Genomic DNA, 18,164 nt, shown 5'->3' on the forward strand with positions numbered 1-18,164 from the left:
TATGGGTGGAAGGTGAGGATGGTGGGATTCCATCTTTGTTGCATTTGGAGGGGTGGGGTTCAAGGGCAGTGGTGTGGGAAGTGGAGGAGATACACTGGAGGGCATTGTTGACCACATATGCGGGGACATTTGCAGTCCTTGAAATAGGAAGCCATTTGGTATGTTCTGAAGTGTTCTTCCAGCATGCATCAAGCTTCACTGGAACACTGCAGTAAGCATGAGACAGAGATGTTGGACAGGGAACAGTCTTGTGTGTTAAAGAGCAGGCAACTGGAAGCTCAAGGTCTTTTTTGCAGGCATAATGTAGATCATCAGCCGCCACTTTCACCACCGCCACTGAGATGCTAGAAGGTTCTTGTCTCCTCCATTAACAGCTTTCCAACTCCCCACTCCTTTATCTTTCCAAATGTTCCTGTGTCTCTTTGGGCTCTGTCTCCACCTATGAGTTACTCTTTAACCCCTATCTCCTGTAGTCTAAAGATCTATAGGTTAGGTGAATTGGCCCAGCTAAGGTTCCCGTAGGGTTCAGGGATGTGCATTAGTCCGGGTAAACGGTGAGTAATAGAGTAGGAGAATGGGTCTGGGTGGGATAAACTTCGGAGGGTGAGTGTGGAATTGTTGGGCCAAAGGGCCTGTTTCCTGAAGGGATTCTAATTTTCCCAGCTGTCATCGGTTCTGAGGAAGGGTCACTGGACCCGTGATGACCCATGGTGTGTGCAGGAGGCAGAAAGGGGAAAATGGCAGCAGAAACCGGATGAAATGTATCAGTGTAGACTGGGAGGGTTTAGTTATACTCTGTGCAGGTAGTTAGTTTGAATTAGAAACTCTTGGTCCCACGTTTGCAGCAAAGGGGAAGATGGCTTGGGCCTCAGGCAGTGAGAGGACCTGGGTTATGGCCACCATCTTTATTTGGGGCAAGGTACAGCAAGGAGCATGAATGTGTCCTCTTCCTGGGTGGGGGCGGGGTGATTTGAAGAGGAGCATTTACACATCAAACACATACCAAGAGAAGTGTTTACCTTCACTATTCATCTTGCACTGACTGTGAGCTTTGTTTTGTGAATTCAGTTTATAGGATATTAATTCAGAATAATTGAGACTGGGATCTCATTAAACAAGTTTCTACAGTCAGCGGAGTCATCAGGATCTGAATATCATTGGCATTTAACTGTGGAACGAGAAAAGTCTGTCTGTTCTGTCTGTGGGAAAATATCTTCAATATTTTTGTCAAACCAAAAGCAGAAAGATGTTCAAGTTCATGATTGGATAACCCTTGGGGTATGTGTTCAATTCTTGGCCCTGCAGCTGTGGAAGGGGGTATTGGCCTGAGAGAGGGCACAGATTTATCCAAATTACACCTCGTCGTTTTGCAGGAACTGTCAGATTTTGTCTTAATCATCCACTTTATGATGTTAATCTGTAAACTCCCTACTTCCAATTCTCTGCAAATTTCTCATTGAAATTCCTTGTGGACTCAAATTCCAGCACCATTTCAGGTGGAACGTTCCAGATTCTGACAACTGTCTGTTCATTCAGAAACTGCTGAAGTCCATTATGACTCTGGGGTTACAAAGGGCTGAATTGAAGGATGCAGTGCTGGTCTGAGCTCCCATTGAGATGCATTGGAACAGTTCAGGAGGCTGAGGGCAGTGTAGGTGTGACCAGACAATGAAAATGACAGGGCTGCATTGTGAGGGCTGCTTGGCTCAATGAGAGTGTTCTGGAGTTGGGTGTAAACAGAGTGGGGTGAGACAGGGAGAAGGTGAAGCTGAAACTCAGTTTTAGTTCAGGCCTTTCAGAAATTCACAGTCCAAATGGGAACAGCCAATTTGTCAGTGATACCTGTGGAGTATTTAAGTTTTTAAAGTATGACATATCAGCTTAAGTAAAGATATTTTTTGGTATTATAATGGACATGTTTGAAGTGAAGGAAGGTTACTCACTCATTTAAATTCTCTTAATGGGAATAACTAGATGAATGTCGAGAGACGTTATGACAGGAGCCCTCAGACCCGTGGTGTGCACTTCTTGCACAATGTGGGAAATAAGGGCTGCTTCCAGTGTCCCTGACGGCTATTTGTGCAGCAAGGGTTCCCATCTGCAGCTACTGGGAAACTGCTTTTCAGAGCTGGAGCTGAAAGTGGACTCACTGTGGAGCATCTACAATACTGAGAATGTTATGGACAGCACGTTTAGTGAGTTAGTCACACTGAAGGTGAGGGTTACACAGGCAGAAAGGGAATGGGTGAACATCAGATCAAGTAAAAGGCTCAGGAAGGGAGTACAGGAGTCCCCCGTTGTTATCCCCTTCTCATACAGATACTGTATACCGCTTGGGATTCTGTAAGGGCGGGAATGGGTGGGGTGGCTTCTCGGGAAATCAGCAACAGCCAGGTTCATGACACCACAGAGAGCTCTGCTGATCAGAACAAGAGGACTGCAAGTGGCAGGGCTATAGTGACAGGGGATTCAATAATCAGGGGAACAGCCAGGCACTTCTGTGCCCACAGACATGAATCCAGGATGGTATGTAATCTCCCTGGTGCCAAGATCCATGATATCATGGAGTGGCTGCAGGACATTCTGGAGCTGGAGGGTAAACAACCCATGGTCGTGCAACACACAGATACCAAGGACATCGCTAAACAGAGGGATGAGGGCCTGAAAGCTGGACATAGGGAGAGCAGAGATGCATTAAAATGTAGCTCCTGAATTGTAATAATGTCAGACTTACTCCCAGTGCCATGTGCTAATGAGAGCAGGAATGAGAAGGTTGATCAGCTGGATGTGTGGCTGGGGAAATGGTGTACAAGAGAAGGGTTTTGATTCTTCAGGCACTGGGACTGTTTCTGGGTGGGACCTGTACTAGCCTGACTGGTTACCCCTGGGCAGAGCTGAGACAAATCTGGTGGGGGCTTTTGCCAGTTCCATTGGTGAGTTTGTAACTAGTCTGGCAGGGGGATGGGAACGAAAGTGTAGGCTTAGATGGGTCAGATTCAGGACAGGGAATGGGAGGTAGAATATTAATGATGTAGTTAGCGGCTCAGAAAGCCACAGGAAAGGAGGATTAAACGAAGATTGAGTCCCTCTTCATCCATCAGTCCTGACATCCCAGGAATGTGAGTCAACAAAATCTGGAGCTGTTTACATGTCGATGACTCTATGTGCTTCAGCAAAATGCTGGAAATCTACAAAAAAAACAAAGCGCTGGAGATCCTCAGCAGGTCGGGCAGCATCTGAAATGGTGACAGATGCAGGAAACATTGCAGCCTTAAAGAAGTGTTTAGATGATCACACCAAGCACTACAATATCGGTTACACGCTGAGTGCCACAACATGGGACTAGCATAAATAGGTGCTTGATGACCAGCATGAATACGATGGGGCTGGAAAGTTGACGTTTTGGGTCAGGGTTATTTATCAAGACTGACAAAGGGTCCCGACCCAAAACATCAACCTTCCTGCTCCTCTGATGCTGCCTGACCTGCTGCACCTCCCCAGGTCCACATTGTACAGACTCTGACTTCCAGCACCTGCAGTCCTTAACTATCTTCACATCCCAGGACTCATCTGGTGATCCTCCTTTACACACTCTCAATAACCAGGAGAGCCTTCCTTGGAAAAGGGGAACAAAGGTGTATACAGTATTCCAGGTGTGGTCTCACCAAGGCCCTTCCAGAAAGGGATCCCTGCCCCCATCTTATCCATAATGGTCATCAAGCGCACATGCCTGGTGTGATCATCTCAACACTTCTTCAAGGCTGCAATGTTTCCTGCATCTGTCACCATTTCAGATGCTGCCAGACCTGCTGAGGATCTCCAGCACTTTCTGTTTTCTCTGTTATAGCATATTCAAAGGGTGGATTTGCAGTTGAGAAATTCAAATTGAACTTCATGTTACTTGATCCGTGCCGATCTGAATATCATTGGCCTTTTCATCTGGAAGGAAAGGTGTGTATTCTGTCCGTGGGTGAATATTTCAAATGTCAGTGTGACTGGAAAAGTACTGAGACAGTGAAGTCCATGTTAGTGTGGGGACTTGGTTTTTGAAAGTCTAAAAAATCATGGCACATTTCCCTGGAATAGTCAAGCCACAGATTGGTTTTGTATGAGGACAATTAGCCATGAAACCAGAAAGACCAAAGGATTCCTGCATCATGGAAAAATCTATGAAAATGGGATTGTTGTAATGGAGTGAATTATGTAATCCATTGGTGTTGTCACATTGGTTCCAGCGCCGTAGGGAAACACGGGAAATGTGATGAATGCAGTGTAGGTTTCAGTTATTCAACTGGAAAGGTGAAGAAGAAATTTACAAGGATGATGCCAGGTCTCAGGAGTCTGAGGTACAGGGAGAGGTTGGACAAGTGAGGACTTTTTTGTTTAGAGCAGAGGACACTGTGGGGGAATATTTTATAGAAGTGTATAAGACCATGAGAGGCATGGGTAAGGTGAATGAACTCGGTCTTTTTCCCAGGGACTCAAGTGTTGGAGGGCATCAGGTTAAAGTTAGAGGAGAAAGAATACATGGGAAACTGAGGGGCAACTGTTCTCCACAAAGGTGGTATGTATATGGAATGAGCTGCCAGTGGAAGTGGTTGAGGTGGGTATATTAACAACAAGTAAAAGACATTTGGACAAATGCAGGGATAGGAAAGTTTCAGAAGCAGATGGGCCAAGTGCAGGGATATGGGGTTAGTGTGGATGGACATTCTGATTGGCATGGGCCAGTTTGGGCCAAAGGGCCTGTCTCTGCTGTAGGATGCTATGACTCTAAGTGCATCTGCTATTTCTCCCCCTAATTCTGTTGGTATCATGGTATGTATTCTATCAGGGCAAGGAGACTTGTTTACCTTTAGCTCCATTAGCTTGCCCAGCTCTAACTCTTTCATGATAATGGTTGTTTCTTGGTCCTCACCTTCCTCAGTCTCCTTATCAATTACTGGCATGTTCTTCGTATCCTCCACTGTGAAGCCTGACTGCTGTGTACTCATATTCCTGAACTCTGCTGGATAGGAATAACCAGGCACAGAACTCTGAGAGGTCTTCTTTGAGTCTTTTATTGATGAAACATGGCAGTTACATGGATAGTGTACATGCAGAACACCTCCAGGCAGCATCAGGTAACTCCCCGCCTGTCCGATGTGCCACTCCCATTCTTAAACCTTTGTGGTTTGGGACCTTGAATAGAGACTGTCTCTCAGTATTATCTCCATGGCAACGGCAGTTAGAAAGTCGAGGTCAGTTCAGCACTTTGTGGTTAACCACCCCCGCCCCCCCAACGCCCCCGTGGCTCCCTCAAGTACCTGACAGGCAGTTCAGTTTCCGTGGGGCTCTCTATCAGGATGCTGATGTGCAGGAGCCAGGGTTGGGGTGGGGTGGACAAAGTTAAAAATCACGCAACACCAGGTTATAGTCCAAGAGGTTTATTTAGAAGTACAAGCTTTTGGAGTGTGCTGTGATTTTTAACTTGATCAGGATTATCTCTATGGTAACAGTTAAGTGCTTCAACAATTACAGAGGCCATGTGTTCCCCACACAATAGGTTCCCCTCGAGCAGTGTAAACTGCTATTCTGTCCCTGGGGATAGCTACTCATCACTTTTTATCCCCAAATCCATCATGCTTTCTGTTGATCTTTGAGGTTTTAAAATCTCTGAATTTATCCTTGGTCTTTGCCAATTTGTATGCCTTCTACTTCAATTTCATAGACTCTCTTATTGCCTTAGACATGGCAGATTACTCCTTTTCCTACAGTCCTTCCTTTTCACTGATATATACTTTTGCTGAGAAATTTGAAAAATTACTTTGATATTCCTCCACTGTCTGAGAACTGTCCCACAGTAAAGTCTTTGCTTCCAGTCTGCATTAGCCAACTCCTGCCTCATCCTATTGTAGTCTCCTTCGTTTAAGCACAGGATCTTGGGATTGGATTTAATCTTCCCGCTTTCCATCTGTGTTCTAAATTCTATCAGACTTATCACAAGTCTTTTTATCAGATTATGAGGTGAGACGATGTTTCCTGGGAGTTTTGGGTTTCATTGTCAGCGACCACCTTGGCTTTGTAATAAAGTACAGGATAGATATTCACAACACAAGGTCTAAAATCATAAATCACTGTCTCCCCTCAGTTTAAAATTGCAAAATCATTATCTCCTACACGCTTCCTCACTATCTAAGTTTGGAACACTAATCCACCTGACTATCCTGCTGTTTCTGAAGATCTCCTTTGGTGAAGATGGTGAGTTTTGGATTCATCTTTCTGGTTATTACCGTAAGAAGATAAGCACTGGGCACAGGAGAGGCAATGCAGCCCTTCGAACCAGCTCCACCATTTAATACAGTGATGATTGAGCTCACCTCTGTCTCAACTGGATTTTCCCGCCAGCTCTCTCTCACCCTTCAACCCATTGCAAATTCAACAACTGTATCTCTTCATTAAATTGGCTCATTGTCCTGGCATCCACCGCATTTTGAAAAGGGAATTCCACAGATTCACAACACATCGAGATAAGTACATTCTTCCTCATGAGAATAGAATAGAGTCCCTATAGTGCAGAAACAGGGTATTCATCTATCGATTCCACACCAACCCTCTGATGACCATCCCATTCAGACCCACCCATTCCCTGTAACCCTGCATTTCCCGTGGCTAATTGCCTAACCAGCACATGCATGGACCCTGTGAGCAATTTGGCCTGACCAATCCACCTAACCTGCACATCTTTGGACTGTGGAAGGAAACTGGAGCATCGAACAAAACCATGCAGACATGGGGAGAATGTGTAAACTCCACACAGTTGCCTAACGCTGGAATCAAACCCGGGTCCCTGACGCTGTGAGGCAGCAGTGCTCGCCGCTGAGCCACCTCTGCTTAAAATCTGCTGCCCATTATTACCCTCCCCACCCCACAATTGGCTGAATGTATATTCCTTACGTCAGAAGTCCGGGTGTCTAAGTGGATGTCTCAGTAAATCCCAGTGACAGCCCACATGTCCTGTGTGTCTGAATAGATATCCTATAGACAACACCCTCCAGCCCACACTTTCTTTCACTTTCCAGGGGCAGGTCCCCAGAGGCTTCATGGGGACTACAACTCCCACAAGCCCTGAGGCAGGGACCACACGTGTGTGGGGAAACCCAGCCATGTACATGGACAGAATGTGGACGGGTTTTGGAGCATGTTCTTTGGGGTAACTAGCAGAAAGCATTTCACACTGTGAATGGCTGGAGAAGGGACGCATCTGCCTATAATATTGATCTGTTGGGGGGGTCAAAGTGACACTACGCCTAGATGGGACCAAGTTCCATTCGCAACTTGTCATAACAGTGGGAATTGACCAATGGGAAACAAGGAAGAATCTGACCCATTCTCCCAGCCTGAAGGTTCCTCTTCTGTCCAGGATCTGCCACCTCCCTTTCTGTTTCCTTTTGTTTCATTCTGCTGTTACATTATTGACTTGCAGCAACTGAAGTGAAAGGAAGTGAACCCAGAAAGTGTGCAGACTCTAACCAGGCACGGGAAGTGGTGGCAGAGACCTGTTTATCAACAACTCCATGAGAATGGGGAGGGTGTACTTTAGGGGGTAGCAGAGTCAGAATGGTAGGAGAGAGTAAGTGGGCTGGAGGGTTACAGCTTTGGGGGGAGAAAGGGGAAAAAGATATTCCAGAGAAACTAGAATTGTTTGTTCTGAATTTCTAATCTGTACATATTCCTTTAGACAGGGTGCTAGATGGTGAAGATTTGCAGACTGAAATCTCAAAATCACATGCAGATTGTGATTAAGTTAACCAGTATTTGATGAACCAAAGATGGAGAATCACTCGGCCAAAATCCTGCAACACTCTCTCTCCCAGCATTGTCGGTCTATCTGCGCCAAATGGACTGTGAATGGTTCAAGACAGGAGCTCACTACCATCTTCTGAAGGGTAACGAGAGATGGGGAATAAATGCTGGCTGAGCCAGTGATGCCCATATCCTGGAAATGGGTTCTATCTCTAGTTGCTGAAACCCAGTTGATGTTACTGCAGGATGATGAGGGACGCTGAGTGCATCCTCCAGGAGGCAGCACCATCACATTTCCCCTGCCTACATCCACACAGTAACACCACAACGCCAATGGAACAAAAGGCAGTGAAGCCAAAGGAGAACTGAAATATAGTTCTTCAAGGTAAAGTCATGAAAGGGGATTGGAACAGAGCAGGAACAGGAGACTGAGCTGGATGGTCAGCTGTTTCCCATTGAATGGTGGAGCAGGAGTGAAAGGCTGAATGGTCTCCTCCTGCTGCTATCTCCCAGGTATGTATATAGTCATGGAGCACGGGTAGGAAGGAGTGGGCAGGGATTCTCCAGGAGATTGCACTTCCACAACAGTTTTCAGTGAGCGATGGTTTGATGGATTTTATTGAACATTTATCTTTAACACAAGGTTTCTAAATTTTGGCTTTAAAATGTTGCAAAAGCTTTTTGCACAGCAAATAAAATTAAAGAAAATAACGTAAACTGTCTGAATATAACAGTTTTAACGCTTTCAACCTCCTGTAAAACAAAATCCTGTCTATTCCCAGACACCATCACTTTCCAGCTACTCAAACTCCAGGGAAATATTCCCTCCCTGTCTGAACCTTTGGTTTGATTTAACTGCTTTTCAGTTGTCATTCTGTGAGGTGTGAAGCGTTCTTTTTCCCCATTTCTCTGACCCAGAAATGTGAGCACAGCAACCTTCCCACCATCAAAACCATCATTATGCCATTTTGCTTTTGGTTACCATATAATCACCAGCAGTGCAAAAGTGAGGACTGCAGATGCTGGAAACCAGAGCCTAGATTAGAGTGGTGCTGGAAAAGGCCTCTCGCCAAAACGTTGATTTTCCAGCTCCTCGGATCCTGCCTGACCTGCTGTCCTTTTCCAGCACCACTCTAATCTACACATATAATCACCAGCAGTAAACCATTTGTGTAACCAATTGAATATTTCCAAACAAAGCCTATTACGGGTCAAGCAAACCATTACAAGTGACAGAGTGAGAAGGGACTAAATCAAAGTAGAGTTGTGGGGAGGGGGTAGCGGTGGAGATAAAGCACTATATCCCCTGCGGTGCCCATCGAGAGCATTGATCCACACTACATGCTCCTTCTCCAAGGACACCCTGCTGTGTAGCCTTTATCCTCAATCATAGAATAGAATCCCTACAGTGTGGAAGGAGAGCATTGGCCCATCAGACCCCACCGACCATCAAAAGAACATCACGCCCAGAGCACTCTAACACTGTAACACTGCATTTCCCATGATGCACCTATTCTGCACAATCCTGGACACTGGACAATTTAGCACAACTGATCCACCTAACCTGCACATCTTTGGACTGTGGGGAAACCAGAGCACCTGGAGGGGACCCACACTATCACGGGGAGAATGTGGGGACTCCACACAGGCCGTTGACCAAGGCTGGACTCCAACCTTGTACCTGGTGCTGTGAAGTAGCCGTGCTACAATCACAATTTAAATCAAAACAGATGATCCCTGCTCATTGTCGCATTGCTGTTTGTGGAGACTTACTGCTCAGAGAGACATCCTGAGGTTCAGAAAGTGGCAATGTAAGTTCAGTCACCTCCAGCCCAGTTAATGTGGTTAACAACGACATCAATACTCCAACAGTGTCATCATGTACAAGGTCCACTCCTGACTCTGATGGACAGTAACATCAGAATCAGAGTCCTGCAGTCCACACGGAGCAGGTGGATGACCACGTCCCTGTGAGCACTCACTGGGCTCTCAATCGTGTTGAAGATGCAGCAAATCCCGTGTCACACAGAGGGGTGAACAGCTCCTACCCAGTGTGAACACGCTGGGGTCTCAGTGGGGCAGGATGAATCACTGAATCCCCTCTCCCACACTGACCATCTGAATGTCCTCTCCCCCTGTGTGGGCTCACTGGGGACTCCACAGGTGCTGCATTTGAGTGAATCTCCCCCCACACTGGGAACAAGTGAATGACCTTTCCCCAGAGTGAGCTCGCTGGTGTTTAAGCAGATCAGAGGACTGAGTGAATCCTTTCCCACACACTGAGTAGGTGAAAGGCCTCTCCCCAGTGGGAATGCACTAATGTCTCCGCTGGTGAGAGATTTGAATGAATCCTTTCTCACACATGGAGCAGGTGAAGGGTCTAAATCCACTATGCTATCTCTGGTGCCTCAGCAGATTGTAAGATCGAGTAAATCCCTTCCCATACTTGGGGCAGGTGAACAGCCTCTCCGCAGTGTGACTGTGTTGGTGGGTGTCCCACTGGTAGGGGTAAGAGAATTCCTAATTCTAATTGAGTACGTCCTCCAGTTTTCTCGTTTGTTATCGACAATCGCATTCCCCTCGCACCAGAGCCTGTTCCAGTGTTACAGAAACAACAGAATGGTCAGCTACAGCTGGTCACCTGACTGATCACTGGACACGAACGGTTCACTCTCCACAGATGCAGCCAGACCTACTGAATTTTTCTAGCAATTTCTGATTTCCCAGCATTTGCAGATGTTTAGTTTTCCAAAACTCATCTTGTGTGTTTCAGAGGAGTTTATTGATGAAATTAGACGGTTTTGAAAGTTGTACATTAGGTCACACATCAGCTATGATCATCATGAATGGCAGAGCAGAGTTGAGGGGCTGAATGGCCTCCTCCTGTTCCAATGAAAGTTACCCATCGGCAGCTTGTTGTTACATTTCCCCTCAATGCTCCCTTCACCTCCATGTCTCACACACAGTTCCTGACTGAACAAACCTGCTCATGTTCAGTGGCTCCCTCTCCTGCCACCCAAGTTTAACTCTCATCATGGAATGCTGTCTTGTATTACTGCAGGAATGCTCACAAGGACTAATCCTGGATGTTCAACGTTTGGGAGAAGACTTGTAGCTCGGGTGCTCATTGTTGTGGTTCTGTTTGCCGAGCTGGGAATTTGTCTTGCAAACGTTTCGTCCCCTGTTGAGGTGACATCCTCAGTGCTTGGGAGCCTCCTGTGAAGTGCTTCTGTGCCGTTTCCTCCGGCATTTATAGTGGCCTGTCTCTGCTGCTTCCGGTTGTCAGTTCCAGCTGTCCGCTGTAGTGGCTGGTATATTGGGTCCAGGTCGATGTGTTTGTTCATAGAGTCTGTGGATGAGTGCCATGCCTCTAGGAATTCCCTGGCTGTTCTCTGTTTGGCTTGCCCTATAATGGTAGTGTTGTCCCAGTCGACTTCATGTTGCTTGTCATTTGTGTGTGTGGCTACTAAAGATAGCTGGTCGTGTCGTTTCGTGGCTAGTTGGTGTTCATGGATACGGATCGTTAGCTGTCTTCCTGTTTGTCCTATGTAGTGTTTTGTGCAGTCCTTGTCCCATGCAATGATCACGCAGTTTTGTCAATTTGTATTTTAAAGAATTGTCATGAGATTCCTGTTTATTTAACAGTATTATTCATTTATTCTATTCTTATTTTAAAATATTGTTTAATTTCCAGTTCATTACACACAGAAACTACCTAATTAATTCCCATTCAAATTACAACAATAAACAGCTGATTAGTTTTCATTTGAGAAACTACAATGAGACACAATATTGCAGTCCTACCGTCCTGAGTGGGAACATTATGAAAGGAGCTTATGGAGCTGTGGTAGTATCTCTATTACTAAACCCGAGGGAAGGTTTCAACTCACACCTCCAACAGAAATATATCAAGAGCTATCTGAATGTTGATTAGAGAGTACCTAAGCACAGATTGAATTGCTATTCAATCCAACATTAGATCTGCTTTTATCTATTATATCAATCATCACAAAATCTGATACTTATCAGATTGCCAGGTTACCAAGAAATATGTGTTGGAAAATTCACTTTAGCCACTTTGCTTTTACAAAAAGACTTTCATCTATCCCTGTTTTCTCTAAGTGAAAGAAATCTGAAGAAGATTTTCACTTTTACGAAAAAAGGGGACATGTTTCCCATATAAATTAATGCTTCTTCGACTAACGCCTTTTCAGATTATGTAAGGTTTCATAATAATGCTTTAATTTCGGACAGTGGGGATATCTGTATCGAATTCTGTCGCTTATAAATTCCTGGAGAATATTTGAAACTGTTGCAGAATTCAAGATTACGATGTCTAAGTAATTAGATTGATTTTTTTTTGTTACAAAGGGGCAAGTCCAAACAATTGAAACACATTAAACATTGTTCTCTCATGCTATAAATTTGAAATAAAGTTGATACCTTCTTCAGTAAACTAACAAACTCTACCATCTATTACTTGTCAGTCAGCTGATTGCCTACTTTGTAACTAAATGTTGTGATTCATCTAAATATTACTCTGTCCTTTGATCAAAGTGAATTTGTAATTGTTGTTCAGTTTATGAATTGTCAGATACTTGTTTTTATTTTTCCATTCACCTGTTCATTTTGACCGTAAGATTGAAATGCTTTGAAAATATTGGAGTTTATCATTTAAAAATAAGGTTTGCCCATCTCTCACATATCTCATTCCTTGTATTATGATTCAAGAATGTTTTCTGGTGGAATTCAAGTAAATTCCAGACATTTGTTCACTTCAAATAAGGTCTTTAACACCCAGTTATCAATCTGATGTTAATGTTTCAGCTGGTTACATTGACATTGATTAGGTACTCATTCAGAGAGATCAACTGACAATTATAAACTATTTGCAGGATTATTGAATTGAAAGAAAGATTCAGACGTGCAAACATTTTTTGGAAGGAATTGCTTTTTCATTCAAATGTGTAGGCTTTTCAAGAATTCTATATCGCCTTTCACTGGTTTTCTTGAAGAGAAATCAAATTTATAATTCATGTGAATGCAAATGTGTTCGTATTTTGAAATTTGCATCAGATTTAAGAAGAAAAAGAGGAAGAATTAACATGAAAACTTCAGTGAATAGAAAGCACAGTAAATTAAATTGACAGAGGCAACTTTTAGTATTATCTCTGAATATTCAGTCAAATATTTCTAATGTCAAAAGAGAGTGGTGCCGGAAAAGCACAGCAGGTCAGGCAGCATTCGAGGAGAAGCAGAATCAACGTTTTGGGAATGAGCCCTTCATCAGGAATCTTTTCTGATGATGGCCTAATGCCCAACAGGTTGATACACCTGCTCTTTGGATGTGCCTGCCCTTTTCCAATGCTACAGCTTTCCTCACTTTCTCCAACTATGTTAAATGAACATGAACTGAAAATGTTCGCGTCAGCAGTTGAACAAGACCAAATTAACACATTTTTTGCAATATTTATAGTGAAAACCTGTTTGAGAACATGCAACAAATCAGATCAAACAACACCTCTTGCCGTTAGAACCCTTGGCCATTCATAATAACGTATAACCATGCTTTGAACAACCAGTATGGTGTATAACTACTGAACTGAAATACCAGAGGACAACAATTGCATTTATTGGAGGGAATGATAACCAGATCTTTTATGTGATAATGGTGATTGATCTCAGAAACAATAACATTTTACTGTGATTATTCCACTGAACAGTACTTAGATGGTCATGAAGAGCTTTGTGCGGCTTTATGTGCAGTGTTTTGTGTGAACGTTGATTTCAGTAACATTGAGATATTTTACAAGATTGACAATTGACAGTTAAAGATAAGTTTTAAATGCAACATTTTAAAAAATTGTCAGTTTTGTTTAGCAAAACACAATTCTAAGTTTATGGAATCCCTACTGTGTGGAAACAGGCCATTTGGCCCAACAAATCTACACTGACGTTCCAAAGAATAATCCACTCAGCACCATTCTGCTCTCCGATTACTGGACATTTACCCCTGACTAATGCACATAACCTACACATCCCTGAACAGAACATGCAGCTTAGCATGGTCAATGTACCTAACCTGCATATCTTTGGATTGTGGGAGTTAACCAGAACATGCAAACTCCACAAAAACATGTGGCCGAGGATGGAATCAAACCCAAGTGCATGACACTGTAAGACACGAGTGCTAACCACTGATCCTCTGTTCTCAATGCCTAACCCCATGCAAGAAGTGAGATAAGTGAGAGACGTGCAAAGTCAAATTTCAAATGAACACTCTCTGATGTTGCCAAAGCGTATCAATCTTACATTCAATATGTATAGGTGAATTGAAAACAAAAAATAGAAATCCCTGACAAATCATGAATGAACAATAATTAGAAAATTAATATGATCAAAGGGAACAACAATATTCAGGTGAATTGCATTGTTTAAATACAAATTTGGGAATGAGCTAACTAATGAATAACGGGAAGTGACATTTGTTTATTTCACTGATGACGAAATTGACTTGCTTTTCATCTTTGTAACACTGCAGAATAACAATTTATGTGCCTGAAATGTTTGAATTAAGCTCTTCCCAATAAAAGAAATCAGTACAATCACATTGACTTCTTCATCTTTAAGACTGCAACAATATCAAATACTTTCCAGGAATTTAGAACTAGCAGAATTAGTTAATTTGGTTTCTTGGGAACTCAAAGAGAATAAACAGCAGATTCTGTGAATTAGTCATTCAATGTGATTATTCAGCTGAAGACAACATCCCATCTTTGCAAAAATGCTCAACTTTGAAAAATTCAAAATCCATTGTCATTGTTTAATGAAACAATACAGAAATGTTAATTCTTTTTCATTTGACTTAACAAAACGCAGGAATTATACATGATTTTGTGTCATGAAAAATACTTCAATCTTATGATGATTAGAAATACAGTAAATGTTCGCATCAAAGTGAAATATATTTAAATGAATTCAATTATGTTTCTGCCGGTAAAATAAGAATTAATATTAACAATGATTGAGAGATTGCACACTATATTAGTTATTCATGTAAAGACCCATAATTCCACATTCACAGCACGTACTGGATTGAATAATTATTAGGTATGAGCAACAACTGAATTATAAAATTCGATCAATGAATTTAGAAATAATGAGAAATCTCGTTTTGCTATGTGACTGAGGAATATGTGCAAACAAACAGGAATTATTGCAATGAAAAGTAATTGCAGGTCTGTGAATTTAAATTCTGTGATTACGGAGATCATTCAAATAAGCAAACATCAGACATTCACAATTAATGTTGGATGGGAAGTCCTTAGATCCACTGTGGGAAACTTGACCTGAAAATAAAGTTTCATATTGCAATGTTGGTACTCAGAAACAATTGGTTAAATTAAAATGTGAATCTCACTTTACTTGTTCAAAAGACTTTCTTAAATAATTGCACGATTATTACCATGACAATGACTTGATAATGTTGCTATATGAGCAATTAAAATGATTCAATATTTCAAAATATTTGCTGTTATGTTGATTGGATATTTATTAAAATTGGTAAATTGTGGAATAAAATATAGTAACTAGCTTTATGAATTGAAGAAAAAATGAGCCATTCAGTGATTATAGAAATGTTTTTCTTTCTTTACTAAAAACTGAAGGTAACACAAGAAATATAAATTTCTATCAAATGGTTTCATCATAGAGACATGTTATTTTAATTTAGATGATTAATATTATGGTCAGAATTCAGACATTTTTGCCAGAATTTGGAAGAAAGTTAATAGATAATGAAAGTGAGCATGAAAGTGAACAAATGATACAGTCAATGACATTTGGTACATAAAGGAATTATAATAATTGTTCATTATTGTACAGTGATGAATAATGTTGGAATAGAAAAGACAAAGAATTAACATGTTCAAAACAGTTCTTTTCTTACAATTAAATGAAACCAATAATCATTTTGCAAAGCACGTGATTTGGAAAAAAAAACCCAGTCATTTACTGTGTTATATAAACTGAAAACTACTTCCATTTTGCAAAAATGGAAACTTTCCCAAATTCAAAACTTAGGTTTGCTGAATTATACAACAAAAACGGTTGTAATTTGAAATATCTCTTGCACACAAATTTAAAATAAGTAATCTTAAAGATTTTTAGAATGACAAAACGTTTGTTGTTTGCATGATTGTATTACAGTCAATATCCGTGATAAAGTAGAAGCATTGTTTTAAACAACATAAATCATCTTTAACTACTGAACTGAAATAGAAGATATCAGTTCCACTTGTTGCATGGAATAGTAAACAAATGCTTACTGTTGTCATTGGTTTCAGGAGCAATAAGGTACTTACTCAGGTTATTCTACTGAACAATAATCAGATGGTGATGGAAGTCTTTGTGTTGCTTTATGTGTATTGTTCAGTGTGAACATTGGGTTCGATAAAATTGAGGTATTTGCATGAATTAGGAACAGAGTGATAATTGGGTGCGAATGATCTGATTTAAAATCAGACAGTTTTTGATATTTACGAGGATTGCTGAATGAAACGTTCTTAAACCATCATGCAATCAATGGCATAAGTGAGAGATATGCAAATTGAACTTTCAAGTGAACACACCCTGATATTTTCACACCATTTCAATGTCACATTCAATATAAATAGATGACTGGAAAGCTAAAAACAAATCTCACACAATTCATAAACTGACCAGTAATTAAAAATTGATAAATAATAGCAAGTGACATTTGTTTATTTTACTGAAGAAGTAATTGATCTTTTCTCATATTTATAGCACTGGAACATAAAATTCTGTGTTGTTTTAACTAAGATCTACAGAACAAGAGAAAATTAATGACTATCATGACTTTGTATATTTCAGCTTTATGACTGCAACATTCTCAAATATTTTCTGAGGAATATTGATTGAGTGGAATTAGATACATTTTGCTATGAGTAACTAGAAGAAAGTATATAGCAGATACTGTGATTATTGGAATGGACGATGAGACCTCCAAATAATCTACTGATATTGTGATTGGATATACAGTAAGTGTCAGAATCAAAGTAAATTATAATCAAATCAATTCAAAAATGTTTCCAAGTTTAAAATAAATACAATATTCACAATGATTGAGAGATTGTACATTGTAATGTCCTTGCAGTATTTATTGTACAGAAGCATAATTCCACATTTGTAGCCATTACTGGATTGCACAATTATTAGATATAAGATATATTAGCAACAAACTGATTTTAAAAATATATATTTGTGAATTTGAGAATAATGAGATATCTCATCTTGATATTAGACTGAGTAATATGTAGAAATGAAGAGTAATATCGCAGGGAAAAGGAATTGGAGTTCTCTGAATTTCAAAGGCTGAGATAATTGTTATATTTCACCTGAGCAAAAATCAGATATTTACAAAGAATTTTGCAAGGGATATTATTGGTCGTTTGGTATGTGCATGGGCCTGAACAAATAGGTATTAATATAGTAGCATTGACAACAAGAAATAATGAATGGAATTTTCAAAAAAACACTGCATTTTTACAAAGTCTATGTTAAATTGCTGTGCAATTATTGTAATTGATAATTGCTTTTAGAATCCTGATAGATAAATTGACTTAATATTTTGAAAACACTTTGCTCTGAAGTTGATTGGATATTCATTAAGATTAAGGAACTGAAAATTAAAGCATAAAACTTAGCTGGATGGTGTGAAAAAATCATTCAGCAGCAATTGAATAAAATGATTTTGTTTAAAAATGCAGGCAATGCAAGATTTATATGGTTCCAATAGTTTTATTGAAGAGTCATGTCAATTTTGTTGATGTAATTTTTACCACAATAAATGTTTCGAGATTTATTTTAGAATTAGGAGGAAAAGAATTAGGCCATGAAAGTGACTATTATTGTGAACAAAATACAGGGTCACTGACATTTGATACGGAAAGGAATTCTCATAATTGTGTGATTATTGTTCACTGACATCTAATATGGGAGGAAAAGGAGAATTGTCAACATTTCCGAGCAATTTTGTTTCTTATAATGAAATGAAAATAAATATAATTTTGTCGGGCAATTTGGTTGAATAAAGGAAACAGTGATTTCATATGACATTTGAGCTGAAGACTCGTTCCCGTTTCCCCCATTGTAGTCTTCACAATAATTTAAAACTTAGTGTTGGTTGAACAAAAGAACAAATGGATATAATTGAAATGTTTTCTTGTACACCAAAAAAAGTAAATGTAAAGCAATTTTATCATGAAAATTATATCGCTCTGAATGTAATCATTTCACACACAATAAATGTATGTGTTGAATTGAAATGTCATCATAGCTGTAGAATTGTTTTCACTGGC

At 40.8% G+C, this 18,164-nt stretch overlaps 1 long non-coding RNA gene across 7 annotated transcripts in view; it reads left to right on the forward strand.

Annotated features, from left to right (window-relative positions):
• LOC140494031 (uncharacterized) overlaps positions 1 to 18,164 on the forward strand; it is a 43,025-nt gene that overhangs the window by 20,989 nt on the left and 3,872 nt on the right. For 2 of the 7 annotated variants that reach the window (XR_011963854.1, XR_011963852.1), the window contains exon 4: positions 7,721 to 18,160. This is a non-coding gene — a long non-coding RNA (uncharacterized lncRNA). Of the gene's footprint in view, positions 1 to 7,720; positions 18,161 to 18,164 lie in introns of those variants that run through there. The other 5 variants (XR_011963857.1, XR_011963858.1, XR_011963853.1 and 2 more) reach the window with 3 other exon arrangements.

Source organism: Chiloscyllium punctatum, chromosome 23 (assembly GCF_047496795.1).
Source record: "Chiloscyllium punctatum isolate Juve2018m chromosome 23, sChiPun1.3, whole genome shotgun sequence".
NCBI lineage: Eukaryota > Metazoa > Chordata > Chondrichthyes > Orectolobiformes > Hemiscylliidae > Chiloscyllium > Chiloscyllium punctatum.